Here is an 8,866-nt window from a genome sequence, read left to right as displayed (position 1 = left end):
TTGGCTGGAATAATTTTTGCCTGTGGATGTTTGAGTCATATTTAAAGTTAATTTAAAATAGATCTTGAAGAATTTTGTATCTTGATTGATTTTTAAATTATCATTGCTATTTTACTGGCGGCAATTAGGTCCATTCTTGGGCCCAAGGTATATTTTTGAGCATACCTTTCCCGGCTATGCTGAATATGTTTGTTTGTGGGGGTTTGGTTCCTCCAGTGCAGGCAGCCATGTCCTTTTTGCCCTCCATGCCTCCTCCTTCTTTGCTATGTGTTCTTCCACCATTTTGTGAAACCAGTGCATGTCTCACAGGCAACCATGTTCTTGTTGTGCACATGCCTCTTCCTTCCTTGCCACATGCTCCACTCCTTTTTGTGAATCTTTTGTATGTTGCATAGATGGCCATATTGTCTCTGTTCTCTATTCCACCTCCTTCCACTCCATGTGCTCATCTGCCATTTTGTGAAACCACAGTTTTGCTCATAGGTAACATCTTTTCATTGTTCTCCATACCTATGCCTTGCCAAGCCAGGATCTTGCCCACCATTTTGTGAAACCAGTGCATGTGTCTGATTGTCGTAAATTGTCTGCGATTAAATTAGCGTTAGCAGACTCCATCTGGTATTTAGAGGCTATCCTGTACATTTTGTGGAATCCATTTTGTATTTCTGGCAGCCATTTTGTCTTCCCTTGTGCTCTGTTTAAAGGACTGGCTATACTTAGACTCTGCTACCCTGCACATGCGCAGGAATATCTAACTGTCCATGCATCTGTTTTTAGTCTGTAACTATCAGGTTGTTTCTACCAGAGTCAGCAACTGCTAGCTCCTCCTTTACTGTTGACGGTGCATTTCTGTATGACCATCTATGTATGTAACTCTTCTCATGTATGCTTGCACCGCCCTTTTCCTGAGCCCCTGTGTGGGTATAAAAGACCCATGGTTCTTCTACTCTGTGTGCTACCTTCATTCAGCACCACAGGGTGCTGGGTGAATGTGGTTCCACCTCCTGAGGTTTAATAAACTATGTATTTTCTATTTCAGTTTCTGTGCCAACTTCTTTCTAATAGTCTGAGGACTCTGTGCAGAGAAGGGCGAACCCCTTGCACTGGTAGGCCTAGCTGAGGCCTATTTTCTACAATTGGCGCCTCAACTTGGGGCTCATCGGAGACTCGGATGCCCAAAGGATTGGTCGCGACGAAGGATTGGAATCTCGCTCTGGACGTGATCACTGCCCGATAAGACCAGAGTCTTGGCATCCACGGCAACTTTTCCTTTCTTTCTGATCTGACCATCCAGGTGGCACCGGTCCTCGACTGAGATCTCTTCTGTTGATTCACCGTGCAGTGACCATTTGGTCGATTTTAGAACTTGGCAGGATGAATCTGGACACCAAGTGATTGGTAAGTGTCTGCGGCGCTTGCTGTTGGTTTTGATGCCTGTGATTGGTAAGGTAGTTTAGTAACGCTTACCGTGGCTTTGAGTATGGTATATTTTGTGTTGGCCAACTTGGTTTGTTTTGATATATGTGACTTGCAATTCACATAGGCAGGTAATGAGGAGAATTTTCTCTAACTGAATTGATTTGAACGGCACATCGTACTAAAGGTACCTTAAGTGCTACTTTGATTATAATATTGCATATTCTGCACTATTTTTGGCATGCCTGTCTTTAGCACACTTCAAAAGATGTGTTGCTTTTGGAATGGTACCTTGAATCTTGATGAAGCACAACTGGCCCCCCCCGGAGGGGACGCCTAATAGGGATATGTATATTAAGTATGGTCTTTCTTCTATAATGTACAGCGCATTATGGAATAAAAATACTTGTAAGTGGTGACTAGTACCCCGAGGAACTAAATACGTACATAAAAGAATCCTGGTCTGTGCACTTAGTAACATTCATAAGTGATGAGATGCAGAGCGTTTTTTTGGTGTTCTGCCAGCCAAATCTGGTGAATATGACTTGCAACTAGTATTTACAAATGGTTTGGTTTAAGTACAGTCTGTGGGCTGTCTTTTGTTTCTGTCTTAAGTGTTGATCTGTGGGTTAAATGTGTGTTTACACGTTATGGTGTGGTAAATTGTGTTTTGGATGTTGCTAGCACTGGAAAAAGCGTGTGATTGAATGACTGTGAATATGTGAAAGAATTCTGAGAAGTGAAATTGTTAAGGAGTAAATTTAATTTGGTCTCATCACCATCAATAGGTCGCAAAAGGAAATTGAGAGGGGTGTAGCTAGAGAAAGAGCAACCCCTGTGATTTTATGACACCCTTAATGTACAAAAGTATTAATGAAGAGTAATTAGGGACCGGTTAAAAGTTTAGCTTGCAAAAAATTGTGGGTATTTCGAATTTGCAAATTGTTCCTATGCAGCTTTGTGTTCTTGGTGGTTCAGTGAGCCAATGTGCTGGGTCCACAGGGTTGTAGGTTCTAATTTAAGCTGAACCTGCTAATCTGAGAATTGAACCACAACTTATGACCCTTGAAAAGAAATTGTATATTAAAATTAATTTTTCCATAGCGCAAATTATTGCAGTTTAGATAAAATTAGGAAGGCTTTTTGTCTTTGACAGCTTCAGGGCTGTGCAAGGCAGATTTTGACCTTGCAGCCTGTAAGGTGGGGGCTAAAAATAGGGGAGTGAACCAGGAGGTGTAATCACTGCTTAGAAAGCTTCACTGACATGAAAATGTGTAATGCTTGCAGCAGGACAGCCTTGGAGAGAGGTGGGGGCCCGGAGCACTCGCTGTGGCCCGGTTCTGCGCTGAGGGGCTATTTTTAGCTTCTCTGATGAGACAGGGCAGCTGAGGAACGAAACTCAAGGAGCCTTCCTCGGCCCTATTTTGTGCAAAGACCAGTTAGACTTTCCATAGAAAACTTTTTTTTTTTTTTAAACTGTTGCATTAATCCTAGACAAAAAGTAAAATGATGCTCTTGCTTGAAATTTTAAGGGCTTTATGCCTATATAAAAACGATTTTCCAATTGAGAATTAATTTTCTCAGTGGAAATTGTGGCGCAAAGCTAACATGGATTATCGGATAAGAGTTTTACCTTTAGAAAGTTAAAATAAGATGACCTGTGTAAAGAGAAAAACGAAATTGTGTGTTTTACAATAGACTAAATTCAGATACAAAATGTCACAGCATTTATCTTTTGTATAGGGTATTCAAAGGCATTCACGTTATACAGAACGACAGAGTTGTGTTGGCTTGAAAGGTTGACTTGAAAGGCGTGTGAATTCGACGCCTTTACGTGTCAAACAGCTGTGTCAGCAAGACTATTTCTATTCTCTGCGGACTCCGGCCACAGAGAACAGCTAAAGTCAAACACGTTGTAAAATGCGGCATTTCAGACTGCTGTTTTAAAAGTTAGAAATATAGTTTCATGATTTTTGATAAACAGAGGGCAGATTAACAGTAGGGATTTCTTTTCTTAATGCCTTTTTTTAAAATAAGGATAAGAGTGGTTTTTGATGTTAAATAATAATGACTGTCCTTCATTTAAAAGTGGCGCAGACTTAAGATGTTTCAAGATAAGCTTCTGTGCTTAGGGCTAAGAATTAATGTGTTTCAATATGATAGGCAAAGGGATGCAGCTTGCTTTTCATATGTGGACTCATCAAAATGATTAGATTTATTTAAAAAAAAATATATATATATACATATATTTTTATTATTTTGTGATTTCAAATAGGTGCATTAAATTCGTTTTTTAATATTTATAATGCCTAATAATGATACTGTGACCTCCTAGCATCCAAATTGCATTTAAGCCGTGCTATTCAGCAATAGGGGGTCAATTACATGTGAAAATGTCACTTTATCCAGGCGTACAAAACTCATTTTTATAAGGGCATACATTATACATTTCTGATGCCACATCTCTGGGATATTTAGAGGACATTCTGGGGATGACTATTATGCAAAAACATTGTAGGATATTAATTTTTAAGTGCCCTCAAAATCAAAGTCGAAATTGAGTAAAAATTCACTATTTAAATGAGATTTCTCCAGTCAGAGCAGCTTTTAAACTGCCTTAGACTCAAGTAAATGCACATATGTACGCATAAAACTTCATAGCTGACATTTATATTGCTCAAGCACTCAGCACCCTGATTCTCAATATACCTATGTACAAAAACTGGCAGAAGTTATTAGGCTTACCTCTGAAATTGCTGGTAGACACACAGAGTGGGTTTTGCTGCTCTGCCTTCGGTCTCTAGGGTCACTTTGACTTGGGAGCACCGCATGACAACCTTGCATACAAGCTGGAACAGCTGCATAGGTTAAAGGCCAAACTCCTATATTTAGAAGCCTGGCAGGGCTCGGCTTCACATGTGCTTTGACATTTCGACATTTGAAAGACAAAATGGCAGGGGAAGAAAGAGGTTTTTGCTTACCTTTTTTTTGGTAAAAGCAAGTTTTTGTGTGCACTCAATGAACATAGTATATGTGACGTCTCTTTAAAAGACAATGGCTCTGCCATATATATATAGTATAAATGTTTTTAGGGTTGAATTCAGGAAGCAATGGGATTCAGTTTGAATTCATGCGGCCTCATGTTGCACTAGTACATTTGCTAAAGGAATATATTCTTTGGCTAGCTGAAATGTGCTATTTAGCTCCTCCGAGTTTGTTAATGCCCAGTTGCTACAAATTGGGGTTGATAGTGTTGACAGAATGAAACCTGGTACAGGTTTCTTACTGTCAAAACTGGGGAGAGGGGGCTAGCTCCTCTACAAATTAAGGGTAGGCAAATTTATGTGTTCTCTCTCGTTTTCTTAATTTTTTTCGAGCCTGTCTAAACTGTCTGTGAAATAACCATGAGACATTTAATTGGCTATTCAGTAATACTGTTTTAAAACATTATTAGCATTAATAAAACGAATAAATATATTTTGCTATGTTACTACCCATCCTCTCTGATGGAATTATGAGAGGATGAGTAGACTAGATTGCTGCTTCCTTATTTGATCTTTAAGGGGAACTAGTTGTGGGTAGTTTTTGTTTGAAAATTCTCAGGTGACAACACCACTATTGTTTGGGTTTCTCATGCTACATACAGTTTTGCAAGGGCATTGCTAGTTTTATTAGCTAGTCTGTGTAAATAAACTGACATTCCTTACTAGAACTAATGTTGCATAGTTTGGATTGTGAAAATGTAGAATGCAGGGAAGAGGTCTATGTGATCCTTAGCAAACATTTTTGAGGAAAATATTGTTTTATAGGAGTCTGTTAGTCACAAGATGTTCCACTGGAGAACGTGTACCCATTATGTTGAAGTTTTTAGTTCTTTATGTAATAAGAATCTTTGTTAAATTAGCAGTGTTAGATTTTCCTGTTGCTCCTATAACATGAGAGCATGGTCCTGAGTATACAATGTAGGTGCTTTAATTAAGAAAAATCATTTTATAAGTGTCTGAAGTCCTGTACAAATAATGCAATGTTTAGGAGTAAACGTGTATAACATTTCCTTTTTCTTGAGGGTCTTTAGAAATGAACACAGACTTCCTTGACTGCTTGGCATTGGGTGACGTATTACTCTTGTCAGTTCACTAAAGAGTTCCTTTTATACTTGCCAATAGGTTCAGGCTGTTGTTTTATTTACTCTCACATATATGAAAGTGGTTCCAAGGTGCCTTGTTAATATATGGGGCGTCCCTAGACTAGGAAGTATTCTGAGACTATCCTATCTGTTGATAGATTATTTCTGTGCCTTGTCTAAAGACCTTTTGTTCTGTCCACCAATAGATATTTGCTGCTTTACAACCATTGCCAGAGGGGCGCGGATATCAGATCCACCTTGAGGAGTCAGCACCAGTCCAGCTTGAAGTCAAAGTGAAGGTAACCAGCACAGGCAATACTGGCAACCAGGACCTCAGTGAAGGTAGAAGGCCGGAAGCATTGTGATGAGAGTACCCCTGCTACTATCTTGGGCGAAAGACGGGGTCACAAATCAGAAAGGAGAAATCGTGGATCAAGCTTTTGATGCCCAGCCGAGAGTCACAGACCAACCAGGAAGGCGAGAAAGTTTTTGCTTGAGGTAACCATCTTTGAAACAAGGGTTGCTTCAGAGATCCTAGCATCAGGCCTCTGAATCCTGGTCCTAAAGTGGCTGTAAAGTTTTCACCTTTGTTGGCCAAGATCTATGGCCCCAACGAAAGAGCAGTGTGCCAGCAGAGCAATACAGGAGTTAGGGAAGGACTTGAGTTCAGGGTACAGGTGCTGTGTCTCTGGTGCCTGTTAGATTGAAATGAAGAAAACTGGTGCACTGCCTGAGACACTGGACAGGATCGCTGAGCGCATTTGCCCTGGTGGGTGATTGCTCTATCCTGAAAGAAGAAACTTTTCCCTTGAAACTAGGCCATGATTCCTGAGTTGCGAGTTGTGCAGCTCCACCGTGGGAACAACAAGAGCCTGCCTGTGAGGCTCAAATGGACACAGGGAGAAGACTCCCCTCTGGTTGGTTGTACAGCGGCTTTAATTTCCCAAGGACTTCTTTTTCTTTTTGTTGAAAATGTACCCCATTGATCGTCCCATTTTTAAGGAGGAGCAACCCTTTGCAGATCTTCGTCCTAATTCTCATGGTCCTGTGTAGTTCTCCTGGTCCTCTGGATCCAGGATCATTTTTGTAAATAATATGTCTGACTGCTTTAATGTTTGTATTGGGTATAATGATAGATACTCTAGCCCTCATAAAGGAAACACTGGAAAAGTCTAGCGAAAATGTTTTTGAAGTTGAAATTGATGGTAACTGAAATGCATAGGAGCCTTGAAAATGTTTTTACTGGATGGTTCTAGGATTTGCTTAGGACTAGAAAGCTAATAATTCTGTTTCTGATAATAGTAATTACTCTCTCCTGCTATCTGTATGACCCAATTCTCTGTTCCCTTTGTACTTCTGTTTATACCTCATACATACCCGCTTAACAATATTTAGAAAGAGAAATGCCCACCTAGCAATGAATTAGGATATTTATGAAAAATATATATATATAATTATTAAAAATTAATATGCATATTTTTCATTTTTCCTACTGGATTATGGGAGATGTCTTCAGCTAACGCTAAAAGGGTCGTCTGTCGTAAATTGTCTGCGATTAAATTAGTGTTAGCAGAATCCATCTGGTATTTAGAGGCTATCCTGTACATTTTGTGGAATCCATTTTGTATTTCTTGCAGCCATTTTGTCTTCCCTTGTGCTCTGTTTAAAGGACTGGCTATACTTAGACTGTGCTACCCTGCACATGCGCAGGAATATCTAACTGTCCATGCATCTGTTTTTAGTCTGTAACTATCAGGTTGTTTCCACCAGAGTCAGCAACTGCTAGCTCCTCCTTTACTGTTGACGTTGCATTTCTGTATGACCATCTATGTATGTAACTCTTCTCATGTATGCTTGCACCGCCCTTTTCCTGAGCCCCTGTGTGGGTATAAAAGACCCATGGTTCTTCTACTCTGTGTGCTACCTTCATTCAGCACCACAGGGTGCTGGGTGAATGTGGTTCCACCTCCTGAGGTTTAATAAACTATGTATTTTCTATTTCAGTTTCTGTGCCAACTTCTTTCTAATAGTCTGAGGACTCTGTGCAGAGAAGGGTGAACCCCTTGCACTGGTAGGCCTAGCTGAGGCCTATTTTCTACATGATCACTGATTATTAGCCTTTTTTATACTACTTTTAAAAGCTTTCTGCTGGGGACATTGAATTATGGCCATTTTTCCTGTGGCCAACAGAAATTTCTATTCATTTTGCCTTTTTTCATATATATACTTTTGAAAAGTCTTTGCAGCCAAAAAACTTTATCACATATATCACATTTATTAGGTGACAGTTAAGCGTGACTCACAGGACAAGCAGAAGACAGCAACTGTCATTTACAAATTCCCTCACATTTCAGGTTCCACCGTGACAACGGTGTCCAAGGTGATGCCTGTCCTCGGTATTGTGCTGCGGCAACAAATGATGACCGAAATGTTGAATGAATCAAACATTCACCTCTAGACAAGAGAGCTTGGTTAAATCCATCGTTGTTTTGCTCACTATGCCACCCCAGTTTGGACCCAGCCATATGCAAATCAGTTTTGTCCCTGTTACTGATGGGAACTATCCAGCCTGAACTGCCAAGGCGGGTCCTCCCTGGACTAGAACCAAGCATCCTGGAACCAGTTTCGCGGTAACACCCATCATCAGCCTGCAAGGCACCCACATTTGGGAATACCCATCCCACTTAGGTTGAAAAGTGCTGCAACAACAAATGATTGACGGAATACTGAATGAATCAAATGTTCACCCTCAGTCAAGAGATCTGGGGTTAATCCATTGTTCTTTTGCTTACCGTGCCACCCCAATTTAGACTTAGCCATATGCAAATCAGTCTTGACTCTGCTCCTCATGGGAGCAGTCCAGCACGTACTGCTAAGAGAGGTCATCCCTGGACCAGAAACAAGCATCATGGGACAGGTTTCGGAGTATCACCCTTCATCAGCCAGGATAGCTTATTTCCAGTGGCACAATGAGCCTAGGACCCACGTCTTGGCATATCCGGTACACTTAGGGCAAGAAAGTAAAAGTCACACAAATGATGGACGGAATGTGGAACAGATCAAACATTCACCCCTAGTCAAGAGATGTGGATTAAATCAGTTGCTCTTTTGCTCAATACGCCATCCCAGCTTGGACCCAGCCATATTCAAATCAGTCTTGACCCTGCTCCTCGTGGTAACAGTCCAGCCCGAACTGCCAAGCTGGGCAGTCCCTGGACTAGAAACAAGCATCCTGGGACCAGTTTAGGAGTATCACTACTACTAGCTTGAATCCAGTGGCACAGCGAGCAATCGGCCCACGTTGGGCATGCCCATCCCACTTAG

The 8,866-nt window shown here is 40.9% G+C and overlaps 1 long non-coding RNA gene across 1 annotated transcript; it reads left to right on the top strand.

Annotated features, from left to right (window-relative positions):
* The first annotated feature begins 639 nt into the window (after nt 1–639).
* LOC146833935 (uncharacterized) lies at nt 640–7,540 on the top strand. Its single transcript, XR_014960629.1, has 2 exons — nt 640–1,398; nt 5,749–7,540. It is a non-coding gene; the product is annotated as an uncharacterized LOC146833935 (long non-coding RNA).
* The last annotated feature ends 1,326 nt before the right edge of the window (nt 7,541–8,866 follow it).

Source organism: Triturus cristatus, chromosome 4_2 (genome assembly GCF_964204655.1).
Source record: "Triturus cristatus chromosome 4_2, aTriCri1.1, whole genome shotgun sequence".
Classification (NCBI taxonomy): domain Eukaryota; kingdom Metazoa; phylum Chordata; class Amphibia; order Caudata; family Salamandridae; genus Triturus; species Triturus cristatus.
This window is presented reverse-complemented; position numbering and strand designations above follow the sequence as displayed.